Source organism: Schistocerca cancellata, chromosome 11 (assembly GCF_023864275.1).
Source record: "Schistocerca cancellata isolate TAMUIC-IGC-003103 chromosome 11, iqSchCanc2.1, whole genome shotgun sequence".
Lineage (NCBI taxonomy): Eukaryota > Metazoa > Arthropoda > Insecta > Orthoptera > Acrididae > Schistocerca > Schistocerca cancellata.
The window spans coordinates 113,629,267-113,647,942 of record NC_064636.1 but is presented as its reverse complement, the minus strand read 5'-3'; the positions used below and the strand labels follow the sequence as shown (position 1 = coordinate 113,647,942).

At 44.2% G+C, this 18,676-nt stretch overlaps 1 protein-coding gene and 1 non-coding gene across 2 annotated transcripts in view; both read right to left on the bottom strand.

The window, feature by feature from the left end:
- The window catches only part of LOC126108294 (adenylate cyclase type 5-like), a 693,279-nt gene that overhangs the window by 659,320 nt on the left and 15,283 nt on the right, over positions 1 to 18,676 (bottom strand). The window lies entirely within an intron of this gene.
- On the bottom strand, positions 11,566 to 11,640 carry Trnat-ugu (transfer RNA threonine (anticodon UGU)). The gene has a single exon. It is a non-coding gene; the product is annotated as a tRNA-Thr (tRNA).

The following is an 18,676-nucleotide window of genomic DNA, read 5'->3' as shown; positions in this document are numbered from 1 at the left end:
CTCAGTGGTGCCAGTTGGGTCTATCAGTAGATCGGGTTTATGGCCTGCACCTCAACAGGTATGGGAAGGGGAGGCTGGCAAAGTGTAGATGGAAAAATACCTGTAGTAGTTGGTGTTAGAGCTGCACCTTTCTTACATTGAAGTCAGCTGGGAGATATACCTGCTTAAAGGAAGTCCCTCTAACTAAGTTCTCACCTTCCCAGGACGCAATGTTTCCAAGTAGAGAAGGAATTAGCATATTTCATAAAAATATAAGAGGTATTAAAGTTAGTGAACTGCTTATGGATGTTGACTCTGAAATTACTGGTATATCGGAGCACCACTCAAATAACTTGACAATTCAGAAGCTTCGTTTACCAGGATACAGATCAGCTGGCTGTTTCTGAAGGAGTTCCTTGCGTGGTGGGGAGTGGCTATGTACCTAAAACACAGTATTCCATTTGTGTCCATAGACGTATCACAGCACTTCACTGAACACATATTTGAATTTTGTGCAGGGGCAGTTGAATTTAGTGAAATTAACTACTAATTGTTGTTGTTTATAGGTCCCCTAACCCAGACTTCAGAGCTCAAGCTAGAGAGGGTTCTTGATTCACTTTGTAGGAAGCACCAGAAGTTAGTTATATGTGGCGACTTCAATATAAATTTTGTATATAATGGTGCAAGAAAAAGGATGTTGGCAGATTTCCTAAATTCATATGCAGACGGTGTTTTCCCAACTAGGGTGCAGAGGAACAGTAGCACAGCCATAGACAATATTTTTATTCACTCTACATTACTAGATGGACATTCTGTTAGTAAAAGGGTGAATGGCCTTTCAGACTATGATGCACAAATTTGAACACTAAAAGGCTTTTGTACTCAAAAAATGCCACATATAATTACAAACTATGTAGGAAAGTTAATCCAGCAGCAATAGAGAGTTTTTAAAACCTTGTAAAGGAACAAGAATGACAAGATGCTTATGGTGCCGATAACATAGATGATAAATATAATGCCTTCCTTGACACATTTTTCATGCTCTTTGAGAGTTGCTTTCCATTAGAACATTCTAAACGGGGTACTGGCAGTAATAGGCAGACCGGGTGGCTGACTAGTGGGATTAGGATATCATGTAGAACAAAGTGGGAATTATATGAAAATGTTTGAAGTAGTCACAATCAGGCTACAGTAGCCCATTAGAAACAGTATTGAAAGCATATTAAAATGTTATTAGGAAGGCAAAGAGTATGTGGTACGCAAATAGAATAGCTAATTCACAGGATAAAATTAAAACCATATGGTCAGTTGTGAAGGAAGTATATGGTCAGCAGCAAAGGTTTGATGATATAAAGTCAGTTCATAGTGAAAATATTTCTGTTAGTGATAAATCAGATATATGTATAGTATGTAACAATCATTTCCTGAGCATTGCTGGTGAATTAAATACAAATATAGTTTCTACAGGGAATCACATAACTCTCTTGGCAAATGCCTTTCCGAGATTGATGTCTCAAATACTCCTCTTTGATACAGACAAGGGGGAGATTTAGTCAGTAATTAAATCACTGAAGACTATGGATTCTCATGGATATGATGGAGTGCCTAGCAGAATATTATTGTGCTGCACGTATTAGCCCTGTATTTAGCCATATTTGTAATTTTTCCTTCAGGAGTGGTCAGTTTCCTGAACGATTAAAGTACTCAGTAGTAAAGCCGATTTATAAAAAGCGAGAAGGGGATAATGTAGATAATTTTAGACCTATTTCTATGCCATCAGTATTTGCTAAAGTATTGAAATGGTCATGTATGTAAGGATAATTGATCATTTTATATTGCACGATTTGCTACCAAATGTACAATTTGGCTTTAGAAGTCGTTTAACAAATGAAAATGCTATATTCTCTTTTCTCTGTGAGATACTAGATGGGTTAAACAAAAGGTTTCGAACGACCAGCCATATTTTTTGGTTTAACTAAGGCATTTGATTGTGTTGATCACAAAACATTGCTCCAGAAGTTGTACCATTACAGAATACGAGGCGTAGCTCACAATTGGTTTACCTCTTACTTTAGCAACAGACATCAAAAGGTCATTATTCAGAGTGTTGAGATTGGCTGTGATGTGGGGTCTGAGTGGGGTAGTGACAAGCGGGGGTGGGGGGGGGGTGCCCCAGGGATCAGTGTTGGGGCCGCTCCTGTTCGTTATTTATATAAATGATATGCCCTCTAGTATTACGGGTAACTCTAAAATATTTCTGTTCGCTGATGACACTAGCTTGGTAGTACAGATGTTGTGTGTGTCAGTTTCAAATAGTGCAGTTCATGACATAAGTTCATGGCTTTTGGAAAATAAACTACCGCTAAATCACAGTAAGACTCAGTTTTTACAGTTTCTAACACACAATTCAACAAACCTGACGTTTTGATTTCAAAGAAGGGGCATATGACTAGTGAAACTGAACAGTTCAAATTTCTAGGTTTTCAGATAGATAGTAAACTGTCGTGGAAAGCCCACGTTCAGGATGTTGTTCAAAGAGTTAATGGTGCCATTTCTACTTTTTGAAAGATATCTGAAGTGACTGATCTTTCGACATGAAAATTAGTATACTTTGCTTATTTTCATTCGCTTATGTCGTGTGGTGTTATATTTTGGGGTAACTCTTCCCATTTTAAAAGGATATTTTTGGCTCAGAAAATGACGTTTCGGGCAATAAGTGGTGTAAGTTCACGAACTTCTTGTCGGCCCCTGTTCATGAGTTTGGGTATTTTGACATTGGCCTCTCAATATATGTATTCATTACTGTCATTCCTTGTTAACAATATTAGCTTACTCCCAAGAATAAGCAACTTTCACTCAGTTAATACTCCACATAAATCAGACCTGCATATAGATGACACTTGCTTAACTCTTGTGCAGAAATACCCCGTCGGCGGTTCGAGTCCTCCCTTGGGCATGGTTATGTGTGTTGTCCTTAGTGTAAGTTTAAGTTAGATTAAGTAGTGGGTAAGCTTAGGGACCGATGAACATACCAGTTTGGTCCCATAAGACCTAACCACAACTTTGCAATTTTTCTTGTGCAGGAAGTTGTGCAGTATATTGCTGCATCCATTTTCAATAACCTACCACTCGAATTGAAAGATCTTAGCAGTAATCTACGCGCATTCAAATCGAAACTGAAGAGTTTCCTCATAGGTCACTTCTTCTGTTCTGTCAAGGAGTTCCTTGAAAAATTAAATTGATTCTTGTTGTATTGTTGATTGTGTTTACTTAAACTCATGGAGTGACTGAAATTACACTGAAAGGAACACCCTTAGCTGCTTACAGGCGTTGACATACGTCAACTGGAATAGATGAAAATGTGTGTGCCCCGACCGGGACTTGAACCCGGACATGTCCGAAAGAACAGATACCATCTTAGTATATATATAGTTAAGGCCCACCGGCCACTTGACCATCTTCTTCTCCTGTGCGAATGCACAAACAGTGCCCGAAATCTTACGGGAATCGGCAACGCGCCGCGAGTAATGAGTATAATGGGCGGGGGCACTACGAATGTAGTGCGGGACAATACGTTGAGAGTGTGGGTTTCGCGGGAGGCGTGCCAGAGATAAATTCCCGCAGTCGCGCTATCGTCTGTGTCCTCGGTGGCTCAGATGGATAGAACGTCTGCCATGTAAGCAGGAGCTCCCGGGTTCGAGTCCCAGTCGGGGCACACATTTTCATCCGTCACTGTTGACGTATGTCAACGCCTGTAAGCGGCTACGGGTTTTCATTTAATTATAATTTCATTCTAACGAGCTGCATGGTCACCGATGGTATCTGTTCTTTCGGACATGTCCGAAAGCATACCAGTTATATAGTATATATTAGTATAGTATATATTATGGAGTATATATTATGGAGTCACTTTATTGAGGTTCATAAATATTTTATTTTTATCTGTTATTACTTTTATGCTGTAATTTCATGTGCTGACGCGTTCCATGACCTTGGAGATTTGCTCCTCAATTTGGTCCTACCGAACTTGGCGTGTAAATAAAAAAAAATAATAGATAGAAAAAAAGATGCTGTGTCGTATCGCTCGTGCGCCGACTGAAACACCACGTTGAGATTGACTCACATCTTGATAACGTGACATTGTAACAGCAGTAACCGATCTAACAATTGCGCCATACACTTTTTGTCGGTTCTAGGCGCTTCAGTCCGGAACCGCGCTGCCGCTACGGTCGCAGGTTCGAATCCTGCCTCGGGCGTGGATGTGTGTGATGTCCTTAGGTTGTTACGTTTACGTAGTTCTAAGTGTAGGGGAGTGATGACCTCAGATGTTTAAGTCCCATAGTGCTCAGAACCATTTGAACCATTTGCTGTCGTATAGAGCTTTGCCGACCGCAGCTCCGCGTTCTGCCTGTTTACATACGTCTGTATTTGAATATTGACGCCTATACCAGTTTCTTTGGCGCTTCGTGTCTATTAGCGTGACGCAGGTGACCACATATCTCCATTAGAAGGTGTGACGTTGGCACAAACAACGAAAGGCAGACCAGCGTAGAGAATTGGAGGAAAAAACAGGCGGCTACTTTCTGTGACGAGGATACTGAAAAGTTTGTACAATGCTACGATAGCCGCGAGGGGTTAGCCGAGCGGTCTGAGGCGCTGCAGTCACGGACTGTGCTGCTGCTCCCGGCAGAGGTTCGAGTCCTCCCTCGGGCATGGTTGTGTGTGTTTATCCTTAGCATAATTTAGGTTAAGTAATGTGTAAGCTTAGGGACTGATGACCTTAGCAGTTAAGTCCCATAAGATTTCACACATATTTGAACATTTCTATGCCACGATAAATGTCTAAGTCGCAAAGGTAGCTGGAGGGTGTGGCTAAATGTTACGCATAAAAAATTTGTGGTTTTCAATGAGGTTTTCATTTCATGACCGCTCGGGCCTTACTTTTCGAATACGTCTCGTAATATTTTGAATGAGAAGGTGTCGTTTCCGTTCTACGACAGTTTCAGTTCAGATGTTTAACTCATCTGCTTGAGGAACTGAATCAGGCATGGGGGAACAGAATTATTAGGTGACACTTCGAAAGGAAACATAACGAAAAATGCATTTGTCACTTAAGCACGTTTGTTACGTGTTTACATAATTCAACAAAAAAAAAACCAGCATGCTGTACGCACAGGACAGTACTGATGCATTCCAACAGGAGCTCGATGTGGCGACCACCAACGCTGTTACGGACACTTTACCTGTGGAGGGTGACCCGGTACACACTCTCCGTCCCACATGGCGTCTCTTCAGCGGTCAGAACTCGTCCCAGCAGATCTTCCTGTCTCTACAGCAGTCTCGTATATCAAACTTCGCATATGACCCTACAAGAAGTATTCCATACGAGTTAAATCCGGTGATCGAGGCGGCCACGAGTTTGGACCACCGCCGCGTATTCATCTTTCACCATATCGCCTGTTGGATGTCATCGAACCGCAAGTGAGAAGTAAGTTGGTGCACCATAGTGGTGAAACCGCATTTCCTGACGGAAATTCAATGGCACAACTTCCAAGACAGGGTCCAGTACGTTTTGTAGGAAGATCAAATGTGCAGGAGCTGCTAGCTTGAGTGAGAGGAGGTATGGCTCCATCACTTAACCCTCCAGAATACCTGCCCACACGTCAATAACAAACGGGTGCTGAAATCGCTGAACATGCTTGCCTCGATGGTTTTCGTCTGCTCAGGCATCGCTGTTTCACGAATTCAGAACACAGTCCCTAGAACTTACACCACTGGCAATTAAAATTGCTACACCAAGAAGAAATGCAGATGATAAACATGTATTCATTCGACAAATATATTGTACTAAAATTGACATGTGATTACATTTTCACGCAATTTGGGTGCATAGATCCTGAGAAATCAGTACCCAGAACAACTACCTCTCACCGTAATAACGGCCTTGATACGCCTCGGCATTGTCAAGCAGAGCTTGGATGGCGTGCACAGGTACAGCTGACCATACAGCTTCAACACCATACCACAGTTCATGAAGAGTAGTGACTGGCGTATTGTGACGAGCCATTTGCTCAGCCATCATTGACCAGACATTTACAGTTGGTGAGAGATCTGGAGAATATGCTGGTCAGGGCAGTAGTCGAACATTTTCTGTATCCAGAAAGGCCCGTACAGGACCTGCAACATGCGGTCGTGCATTATCCTGCTGAAATGTAGGGTTTCGCACTAATCGAATGAAGGGTAGAACCACGGGTCGTAACATATCTGAAAAGTAACGTCCACTGTTCAAAGTGCCGTCAATGCGAACAAGAGGTGACCGACACGTGTAATCAATGGCACCCCATACCATCACGCCGGGCGATACGCCAGTATGGCGATGACGAATACACGCTTACAATGTGCGTTCACCGCGATGTCGCCAAACACGGATGCGATCATCATGATGCTGTAAACGGAACCTGGATTTATCTGAAAAAATGACGTGTTGACATTCGTGCACCCAAGTTCGTCGTCGAGTACACCATCGCAGGCGCTCCTGTCTGTGATGCAGCGTCAAAGGTAACCACAGCCATGGTCTCCGAGCTGCTGCAAACGTCGAAGTGTTCGTGCAGATGGTTTTTGTCTTGCAAAAGTCCCCATCAGGGATCGAGACGTGGGTACACGATCCGTTACAGCCATGCGGATAAGATGCTTGTCATCTCGACTGCTAGTGATACGAGGCCGTTGGGATCCAGCACGGCGTTCCGTATTACCCTCCTGAACCCACCGATTCCATATTCTGCTAACAGTCATTGGATCTCGACCAACAGGTGTCGCCACCGGCGCCAGCCTTGTGTGGATGCTCTGAAGACCTAATCGTTTGCATATCACAGCATCTTCTTGCTGTCGGTTAAATTTCGCGTTTGTAGCACGTCATCTTCGTGGTGTAGCAAATTTAATGGCCAGTAGTGTGCTATACGGTCTCTACTGTCTACCCTACTGCACACCAGGACAAGAAACTTTGACACTTTTCTCTTTCGCTCAGGAGATGTGCACACGTTATACGTGTGAACTCAATCGTTCGTAGAATGGAAATGGTACATTTCCGGACCTGGGTTCCTGTTCAGAATATTATGTACTCACTCCCCCCTGCAAGTGGTAGAAGTTTGTAACGGTAATTTCCTTACACCCTGTATGGTATGCTATGCTTAATCCCAGCTATGTTTTCTTAATTACACTGAAGAGCCAAAGAAACTGGTACACCTGCCTAATATCGTATAGGACCCCACGAGCACAAAGAAGTGGCGCAACACGACACGACATGTTCTCGACTGTCTGAAGTAGCGCTGGGGGGGACTGCCACCATGAATCCTGCAGAGCTATCCATAAATCCGTAACAGTAAGAGGGGGTGGAGATCTCTTCCGAGCAGCACGTTGCAAGGCGTCCCAGATGTGATCAATAATGCTCATGTCTCGGCAGCCAGCGGAAGTGTTTCAACTCAGAAGAGTGTTCCTGGAACAACTCTGCAGCAATTCTGGACGTATAGGGTGTCGCATTGTCCTGCTGGAATTGCCCAAGTGCGTCGGAATGCACAATGGACATTAATGGATGCAGCTGATCAGACGGGATGCTTACATACGTATCATCTGTCAGAGTCGTATCTAGACGTATCAGGGGTCCCATATCACTCTAAGTGCACATGTCCCACACCATTACAGAGCCTCCACCAGCTTCAACAGTCCCCTGTTGACATGCAGGGTCTATGGATTCATGATTTTGCCTCCGTACCTGCACACGTTAGATACAATTTGTAACGAGACTCATCCAACCAGGCAACATGTTTGCAGTCATCAACAGTCCAATGTCGGTGTTGACAGGCCCAAGTGATGCATCAAGCTTTTTGTGTCGTGCAGATGTCAATGGTATTCGATTGGGCCTTTGACGCCAAAAGTCCATATCGATGATGTTTCGTTGAATGGTTCACACGCTGACACTTGTTGATGGCCCAGCATTCAAATGTGCAGCAATTTGCGGTAGGGTTGCAATTTGGTCACGTTGAACGTTTCTCTTCAGTCGTCGTTGGTCCTGCTCTTGCATGATCTTTTTCCGGCAGCAGCGATGTCGGAGATTTGATATTTTACCGGATTCCTGATATTCACAGTTGTTGTTGTTGTGATCTCCAGTCCTGAGACTGGTTTGATGCAGCTCTCCATGCTACTCTATCCTGTGCAAGCTTCTTCATCTTCCAGTACCTACTGCAACCTACATCCTTCTGAATCTGCTTAGTGTATTCATCTCTTGGTCTCCCCCTACGATTTTTACCCTCCACGCTGCCTTCCAATACTAAATTGGTGATCCGTTGATGCCTCAGAACATGTCCTACCAACCGATCCCTTCTTCTGGTCAAGTTGTGCCACAAACTTCTCTTCTCCCCAATCCTATTCAATACTTCCTCATTAGTTATGTGATCTACCCATCTAATCTTCAGCATTCTTCTGTAACACCACATTTCGAAATCTTCTATTCTCTTCTTGTCCAAACTATTTATCGTCCATGTTTCACTTCCATACATGGCTACACTCCATACAAATACTTTCAGAAATGACTTCCTCACACTTAAATCTATACTTGATGTTAACAAACTTCTCTTCTTCAGAAACGCTTTCCTTGCCATTGCCAGTCTACATTGCATATCCTGTCTACTTCGACCATCATCAGTTATTTTGCTCCCCAAATAGCAAAACTCCTTTACTACTTTAAGTGTCTCATTTCCTAATCTAATTCCCTCAACATCACCCGACTTAATTCGACTACATTCCATTATCCTCGTTTTGCTTTTGTTGATGTTCAGCTTATATCCTCCTTTCAAGACGCTATCCATTCCGTTCAACTGCTCTTCCAAGTCCTTTGCTGTCTCTGACAGAATTACAATGTCGTCGGCGAACCTCAAAGTTTTTATTTCTTCTCCATGGATTTTAATACCTACTCCGAATTTTTTTGTTTCCTTTACTGCTTGCTCAATATACAGATTGAATAACATCGGGGAGAGGCTACAACCCTGTCTTACTCCCTTCCCAACAACTGCTTCCCTTTCATGTTCCTCGACTCTTATAACTGCCATCTGGTTTCTGTACAAATTGTAAATAGCCTTTCGCTCCCTGTATTTTACCCCTGCCACCTTCAGAATTTGAAAGAGAGTATTCCAGTCAACATTGTCAAAAGCTTTCTCTAAGTCTGCAAATGCTAGAAACGTAGGTTTGCCTTTCCTTAATCTTTCTTCTAAGATAAGTCGTAAGGTCAGTATTGCCTAACCCTAAATGGTCGTTTGGGAGAGTCACCACTTCTTCGCTACCTCGTTGATGCTGTGATCCATCGCTCGTGCGTCGGCTATAACACCACGTTAAATCTCACTTAAATCTTGATAACATTTACATTTACATTTACATCCATACTCCGCAAGCCACCTGACGGTGTACGGCGGAGAGTACCTCGAGTACCTCTATCGGTTCTGCCTTCTATTCCAGTCTCGTATTGTTCGTGGAAAGAAGGATTGTCGGTATGCCTCTGTGTGGGCTCTAATCTCTCTGATTTTATCCTCACGGTCTCTTCGCGAGATATACGTCGGAGCGAGCAATATACTGCTTGACTCCTCGGTGAAGGTATGTTCTCGAAACTTCAACAAAAGCCCGTACCGAGCTACTGAGCGTCTCTCCTGCAGAGTCTTCCACTGGAGTTTATCTATCATCTCCGTAACGCTTTCGCGATCACTAAATGATCCTGTAACGAAGCGCGCTGCTCTCCGTTGGATCTTCTCTCTCTCTCTCTTCTATCAACCCTATCTGGTATGGGTCCCACACTGGTGAGCAGTATTCAAGCAGTGGGCGAACAAGTGTACTGTAACCTACTTCCTTTGTTTTCGGATTGCATTTCCTTAGGATTCTTCCAATGAATCTTAGTTTGGCATCTGCTTTACCGACGATCAACTTTATATGATCATTCCATTTTAAATCACGCCTAATGCCTACTCCCAGATAATTTATGGAATTAACTGCTTCCAGTTGCTGACCTGCTATATTGTAGCTAAATGATAAGGGATCTTTCTTTCTATGTATTCGCAGCACATTGCACTTGTCTACATTGAGATAAAATTGCCATTCTCTGCACCATGCGTCAATTCGCTGCAAATCCTCCTGCATTTCAGTACAATTTTCCATTGTTACAACCTCTCGATATACCACAGCATCATCCGCAAAAAGCCTCAGTAAACTTCCGATGTTATCCACAAGGTCATTTATGTATATTGTGAATAGCAACGGTCCTACGACACTCGCCTGCAGCACAACTGAAATCACTCTTACTTTGGCAGCCTTCTCTCCATTGAGAATGACATGCTGCATTCTGTTATCTAGGAACTCTTCAATCCAATCACACAATTGGTCTGATAGTCCATATGCTCTTACTTTGTTCATTAAACGACTATGGGGAACTGAATCGAACGCCTGCCATTGCAGCAACAGTAGCCAATCAAAAAACAGGGCCAGACAAATGTTGACTTATATATGCATTTCCGACCGCAGGCCCGTATTCTCCCTATTTAAATATCTGTGTATTTGAATACGCATGCTTATATCAGTTTCTTTGGCGCTTCAGTGTATTTTAGCCACATTTCCACATAAACAACTACATGTGTCTTCTCTATCACATTCATGTATCAACTCATATTTTATGACCCAGTCAATTCTTTTGGTGTTTTCTACTGGATACTAAGGAACGCATCTTCGGTATGACGTCACGACACCGCTGTCTGGCCGTGTCTTCAGGTGTTGCTCGTGACCAGCAGTCGGCGCCAGATTGTGTTAGCGACGGCGTTGACATAGAAGGCGGTGGGAGCGTCAGAGAAGTTAATCTGAATTCATGCGACGCAGCGACTTAAGAAGGCTATGGCCGGCCTAGCTGCCGTCTGACAGCCGCCAATACATAAATTCATGAGGCTGCTTAGCAAGTCTCCCGAGATAGCCGCAGATGCGATACTGATGTAAACAGCGCCGCGCCTCGCCTAGAAATTCTAGGCTAACTTCAGCTGCCTACCTGGCATTAGTGTCGTAGGTCATCTTACGATGCTCCTGTACTGCTTAAGGTTTCATGAGACACAAGTCATATCATTACCGTTTGTTGACATCGGTAGTGCGAAATTATCGCACCATCTACCAGGGACATGCAATAATTAAAGAGCCAGATAAGTCCGCAGCTCGTGGTCGTGCGGTAGCGTTCTCGCTTCCCGCGCCCGGGTTCCCGGGTTCGATTCCCGGCGGGGTCAGGGATTTTCTCTGCCTCGTGATGACTCGGTGTTGTGTGATGTCCTTAGGTTAGTTAGGTTTACGTAGTTCTAAGTTCTATGGGACTGATGACCATAGATGCTAAGTCCCATAGTGCTCAGAGCCATTTGAACCATTTTTAGAGATATATATGACGGTAGTATCTGTTCCCGAAAGAACAGATACCGTGGATGACCATGCAGCTTTGCTAGAAATGAAATGATAATTAAATGGACACCCTAGCTGCAAACAGGCGTTGATGTACTTCATTGGGGACATGTTGAAAATGTGTGCCCCGACCGGGACTCGAACCCGGGATCTCCTGCTTACATGGCAGACGCTCTATCCATCTGAGCCACCGCGGGCACAGAGGATAGTGCGTCTGCAGGAACTTATCCCTTGCACGCTCCCCGTGAGATCCACATTCCCAACATGTCCACACCACTACATTCGTAGTGCGCCTTATATATGTTTGTCCATCATATGATGGATAGAGCGTCTGCCATGTAAGCAGGAGATCCCGGGTTCGAGTCCCGGTCGGGGCACACATTTTCAACATGTCCCCAATGAAGTACATCAACGCCTGTTTGCAGCTAGAGTGTCCATTTAATTATCATTTCATTTTTTAGAGACAGACAGGTCTGGAGAAAAAAGCGTTTATTTTTACAAAACGATACTTTTTCTTCTTTTCAAACCCCTTGAACATTTATGCAATTGTTCCCACGGGCTACAAGCTTTTTTATTCCGACTGCAAAGAATTCCTTATCTTTATGTTTGAACCAATTTCCCACAAACTTCTTCACCTTCTCGTTGTCCTGGAACCTCTTCCCACGTAATGCTGCCTTCAGTGCAGCAAACAAATGGATATCACTAGGTGCTAAATTGGACAGTAAGGGGGATGAGGCTGTACTCCCCAGCCCATTTTGTCGATGGTTTCACGGCTTCGTTGAGCAATTGGAGGACGTGCGTTGGCTTGCTGGAGAATCACACCTCTCATCTTTGATCCACGAAGTCTGTCTCTCATGGCTGGCTTCACCTTGTTTAAAAGCAAATCCGAGTACTATTCGCTGTTCATTGTACGCTGATCTTCGAGATAATCACAAAAAACTGGACCTTCAGTATTCCAAAACACCGTCAATATGACTTTTCCTACTGATGCATGGGTTTTGAATTTTCTCGTGACAGGTGAGTTGGTGTGCTTCCACTCCATGCTTTGTCTTTTTGATTATGCCTCATAATAGTGAACCCAAGTTTCATCACAAGTTACAATTTTGTTGAGGAGGTGCTCACCTTCTCTTTCATAGCGTTCCTTTAGCTCTGTGCACACTCTCAACCTTGTATCCCATCTTGCGCATGTTTTGCGGTACTTCGACCTGTTACAGATAATGTTATGAACTGTACCAGTACTAACTTGAACCTTATCGACTATGATTTCCACAGTCACACGGCGGTCGGCACTAATAATGTCATCAATCCGACTTTGAAGTGAAGCAGTTGAAACTGCAACTGGTCGGCCAGTAAGGTGTTCGTCAGTCACTGAGTCGCGACGTTTTTTGAACTGCTCTACCCACTTGTAAAAATTTGCACGATGCATACAACCTTCACCATAAACTTTAGACAGTCTACAGTATATATTCACTGATTTCTCGGCTTCAGCAAGTAAAAAAAGGAATAACAGAACGTTGTTCAATGCGGACGTTTCACGCGGACTCGCCATATTGAAATGTATTTTTGAGGTTATAAAAAAAAAACAACAATATTGATACATCAGCTGATCAGGGTCCATCCAAGTGATGCCAACTTAAAGCCATAAAAGTACCAAACTTGCCCTACTGACAGTTGTTTCCCCAAACGAATTTGTCTCTTTAAATACTGAATGGTCCTCGTACAATTTTAACAACATCTATAACCTGTAGAGCGCTGTGTAGCTCAAGGCAGAGGGTGCTTGTTACTCAGCTTCTTCCAATTGCTTTGCGTACGTAAGGCTGGAATAATGATCGCTTCAACATCTTTGTTGCTGTTGTGGTCTTCAGCCCTGAGACTGGTTTGATGCAGCTCTACATACGCTACTCTATCCCAGTACCTACTGCAACCTACATCCTTCTGAATCTGTTTAGTGTATTCATCTCTTGGTCTTCCTCTAAGATTTTTTACCCTCTGCGCTGCCCTCCAATAGTAAATTGGTGATCCCTTGATGCCGCAGAACATGTCCTACCAACCGATCCCTTCTTCTGGTCAAGTTGTGCCACAAACTTCTCTTCTCCCCAATCCTATTCAATACTTCCTCATTAGTTATGTGATCTACCCATCTAATCTTCAGCATTCTTCTGTAGCACCACATTCCGAAAGCTTCTATTCTCTTCTTGTCCAAACTATTTACCGTCCATGTTTCACTTCCATACATGGCTACACTCCATACAAATACTTTTAGAAACGACTTCCTGACACTTAAATCTATACTCGATGTTAACAAATTTCTCATCTTCAGAAACGCTTTCTTTGCCATTGCCAGTCTATATTTTATATCCTCTCTACTTCGACCATCATCAGTTATTTTGCTCCCCAAATAGCAAAACTCCTTTACTACTTTGTCTCATTTCCTAATCTAATACCCTCAGCATCACCCGACTTAATTCGACTACATTCCATTATCCTCGTTTTGCTTTTGTTGATGTTCATCTTATATCCTCCCTTCATGACACCATTCATTCCGTTCAACTGCTCTTCCAAGTCCTTTGCTGTCTCTGACAGAATTACAATGTCATCGGCGAACCTCAAAGTTTTTATTTCATCTCCATGGATTTTAATACCTACTCCAAATTTTTCTTTTGTTTCCTTTACTGCATGCTCAATATACAGATAGAATAACATCGGGGAGAGGCTACAACCCTGTCTTACTCCCTTCCCAACCACTGCTTCCCTTTCATGTCCCTCGACTATTATAACTGCCATCTGGTTTCTGTACAAATTGTAAATAGCCTTTCGCTCCCTGTATTTTACCCCTGCCACCTTTAGAATTTGAAAGACAGTATTCCAGTCAACAATGTCAAAAGCTTTCTCTAAGTCTACAAATGCTAGAAACGTAGGTTTGCCTTTCCTTAATCTTTCTTCTAAGATAAGTCGTAAGGTCAGTATTGCCTCACGTGTTCCAGTATTTCTACGGAATCCAAACTGATCTTCCCCGAGGTCGGCTTCTACTAGTTTTTCCATTCGTCTGTAAAGAATTCGTGTTAGTATTTTGCAGCTGTGGCTTATTAAACTGATTGTTCGGGAATTTTCACATCTGTCACACATGCTTTTTTGGGATTGGAATTATTATATTCTTCTTGAAGTCTGAGGGTATTTCGCCTGTTTCATACATCTTGCTCACCAGATAGTAGAGTTTTGTCAGGACTGGCTCTCCCAAGGCCGTCAGTAGTTCCAATGGAATGTTGTCTACTCCGGGGGCCTTGTTTCGACTCAGGTCTTTCAGTGCTCTGTCAAACTCTTCACGCAGTATCGTATCTCCCATTTCATCTTCATCTACATCGTCTTCCATTTCCATAATATTGTCCTCAAGTACATCGCCCTTGTATAGATGCTCTATATACTCCTTCCACCTTTCTGCTTTCCTTTCTTTGCTTAGAACTGGGTTTCCATCTGAGCTCTTGATGTTCATACAAGTGGTTCTCTTATCTCCAATGGTCTCTTTAATTTTCCTGTAGGCAGTATCTATCTTACCCCTAGTGAGATAAGCCTCTACATCCTTACATTTGTCCTCTAGCCATCCCTGCTTAGCCATTTTGCACTTCCTGTCGATCTCATTTTTGAGACGTTTGTATTCCTTTTTGCCTGCTTCATTTACTGCATTTTTATATTTTCTCCTTTCATCAATTAAATTCAATATTTCTTCTGTTACCCAAGGATTTCTACTAGCCCTCGTGTTTTTACCTACTTGATCCTCTGCTGCCTTCACTACTTCATCGCTCAAAGCTACCCATTCTTCTTCTACTGTATTTCTTTCCCCCATTCCTGTCAATTGTTCCCTTATGCTCTCCCTGAAACTCTGTACAACCTCTGGTTCTTTCAGTTTATCCAGGTCCCATCTCCTTAAATTCCCACTTTTTTGCAGTTTCTTCAGTTTTAATCTACAGGTGATAACCAATAGATTGTGGTCAGAGTCCACATCTGCCCCTGGAAATGTCTTACAATTTAAAACCTGGTTCCTAAATCTCTGTCTTACCATTATATAATCTATCTGATACCTTTTAGTATCTCCAGGGTTCTTCCATGTATACAACCTTCTATCATGCTATCATGCTACAGCTGTCTATAGCTGCGAAAGTTTTGCCGGTGCAGGATTTTGTGCACGAATTTTCTCTCGATTGTGTCCCATAAATGCTCGATTGGATTCACATCGGACGATCTAGTTGGCCAAATCATTCGCTCGAATTGCCCAGAATGTCTTCAAACCAATCACGAATAGTTGTGGCGCAGTGATACGTTTGGCGACATGAAGTCTATGAATCGCTAAAAATGGTCTCCAACTAGGCGAATTTGCAGTCAATGACCACAATAGTATGGACCCAGCACCAGCTTGCCCAGTGCCTTGTTGACAATCTGGCCCCATGGCGTCGGGGGGGTCTCAGCCGTATCGAGCACTACCACCAGCTCTTAACAGCTTAAATGAGGACGCATCTGACCTGGAGATAGTTTTCCAGCCGTCTAGGGTGCAACGGATATGGTCACGAGCGCAGGAGAGGCGATGCCCTCCAATGACGTGCTGCTATGAAAAGTGCTCGCGTCGGTCGTTCGCTGCCGCAGCCCATTAACGGCAGTTTTCTGCGCACTGTCCTAACGTTGTTGTACGACGTTGTCTGATTTATGTGGTTATTTCACGCAGTGCTGCTTGTCTGTTAGCACTGACAACTCTACACCAACGCCTCTGCTGTCGGTCGTTAAGTAAAGGCCGCAGGCCACTGGGTTGTCCGTGGTGAGAGGTAATGCCTGAAATATGGTGGTGTTGGCACACTCTTGATGTTGTGGGTTGGCAGGAGAGCCAACACCGGTTTACTAGAGGAAGCCGAAAGGCACGCGTTTTAGCTCACGCAGGCTGGCGTGAGGTCTGGGACAGGACAAGGAAATTAGAATTTAGAAAACACGGACGTAGCTCGTGGAATACTTAACTTTAATCCACTAATGGTGATCGTCGCTCTTGACTGTACAGCAGGCCGCGGTGGCCGTGCGGCTCTAGGCGCTCCAGTCCGGAGCCGCGCTGCTGGTACGGTCGCAGGTTCGAATCCTGCCTCGGGCATAGGTGTGTGTGATGTCCTTAGGTTAACAAACTCCCTATTGGCTTCTGTATCGGGTTCTTCGGCCGACGTTCATATAATGATTTTTCTGACGTTTCGCCATCACGAGTGTCTGGCATTGTCAAACCTAAGGTGTGGTACAGGTACGTCGATGATACTTTCGTGGTGTGGAGCCATGGTGAAGAACAGCTCGGTGACTTCGTAAGACACTTGAACAGCCTCCATGCCAACATAACATTTACCATGGAAGTAGGAAACGACAAGAAACTGCCATTTCTAGATGTGCTGGTCACGAGGGACGGCGAAAACCTGGGACACAGCGTGTATCGAAAACCGACACACACGGACCGATACCTGCACAAACTGTCAAACCACCACCCGAGCCAGAAAAGAGGCATGATTAGCACGCTCGTAACGAGAGCAGGACTAATATGTGAGCCGCAACATCTCAAACGAGAAATGCAACATCTGGAAACTGTCCTGAGGAGCAATGGGTACTCCACAAATTATATTAGAAGTGTAACGGAGCCAAACACTCGGCGAAGTAAGGAACTAAAAAAAAGAAATGTCGGGTACGGCCTTTCTGCCATACATTCCCAGAGTGACGGACAGTATCGGCCGTATATTGCGCAAACATGGCGTGAGGACGATTTTCAAACCGACAAGGAAGATCAAAGAGTGTCTTCGATCGGCGAAGGAGAAAAGAGACCCACTTGGAATGTAGGGAATATACCGTATACCATGCACATGCGGAAAAGTTTATGTCGGAATGACTGGACGATCCATCAACACCAGGATCAAAGAGCATAAGCGACATTGCAGGTTGGGGCAGGTGGAGAAATCGGCCGTGGCAGAGCACGCACTGAATGAGACCGACCACGTAATAAAATTCGCCGACACGGAAGTTCTGGCTGTAGAGAAGCACTATCACACGCGCTTGTTCAGAGAAGCTGTAGGAATCCAAAAACACGCGAACAGTTTGAACAAGAAAGAGGAAAGTCTTAAGGTAAACGGATCCTGGCTTCCCGTACTGCAGCGAACGACCGTCGCAGGTAGCAAGAGGAGAACCGCACTGGAAACGACCGCGGAGAAGCCCTCGGACGTCGGCGCGCCAGGTACATACAGCCTGCGGCCGCGAGCTCGGCTCCAGTTCACCACCGGCAATGGAGGGTGAAGCTTTGACAATGCCAGCCACTCGTGCTGGCGAAACGTCAGAAAAATCATTAGATGAACGTCGGCCGAAGAACCCGAGACAGAAGCCAATAGGCAGTTTGTCAACAAGTGGCCACGAAAGCCTTAACAATTTTGTGTCCTTAGGTTAGTTAGGTTTAAGTAGTTCTAAGTTCTAGGGGACGGATGACCACAGCAGTTGAGTCCCATAGTGCTCAGAGCCATTGACTGTACATGATTCAGTATCAATAGTAACTGGTAATGGCGCCTTACTAGGTCGTAGCAAATGACGTAGCTGAAGGCTATGCTAACTATCGTCTCGGCAAATGAGAGCTTATTTTGTCAGTGAACCACCGCTAGCAAAGTCGGCTGTCCAACTGGGGCGAGTGCTAGGAAGTCTCTCTAGACTAGACCTGCCGTGTGGCGGCGCTCGGTCTGCAATCACTGATAGTGGCGACACGCGGGTCCGACGTATACTAACGGACCGCGGCGGATTTAAAGACTACCACCTAGCAAGTGTGGTGTCTGGCGGTGACACTACACTTGACACTGTGGATCTTTGAATACGGAATTCCCTAACGATTTTCGAAATGAAATGTCCCATGTAGCTGACCTGTAACTATGATTTCGCGTTCAAGGTTTGTTAATTCCCGTCGTGCGGCCAGAATCACGTTGGAAAGCTTTTCACATGAATCAACCGATTACCAATGACAGCTCCGCCGATGCACTCCCCCTTCATGGCTTGTGTCCGCAGCACTACCGCCATCTGTACATGTCCTTATCACTATCCCACGACTTTTGTCATCTCAGTATTCATCCATAAATTCAGTCCTTAAAGGTGGTTCAACGTCGGTAAACAGACTTTGACTGGATTGTTCGCGTCTATCTTGAAGTGTCTGCCACTTCAGTTCCTTAGGCATCTCCGTGACTATCTAAAAAAC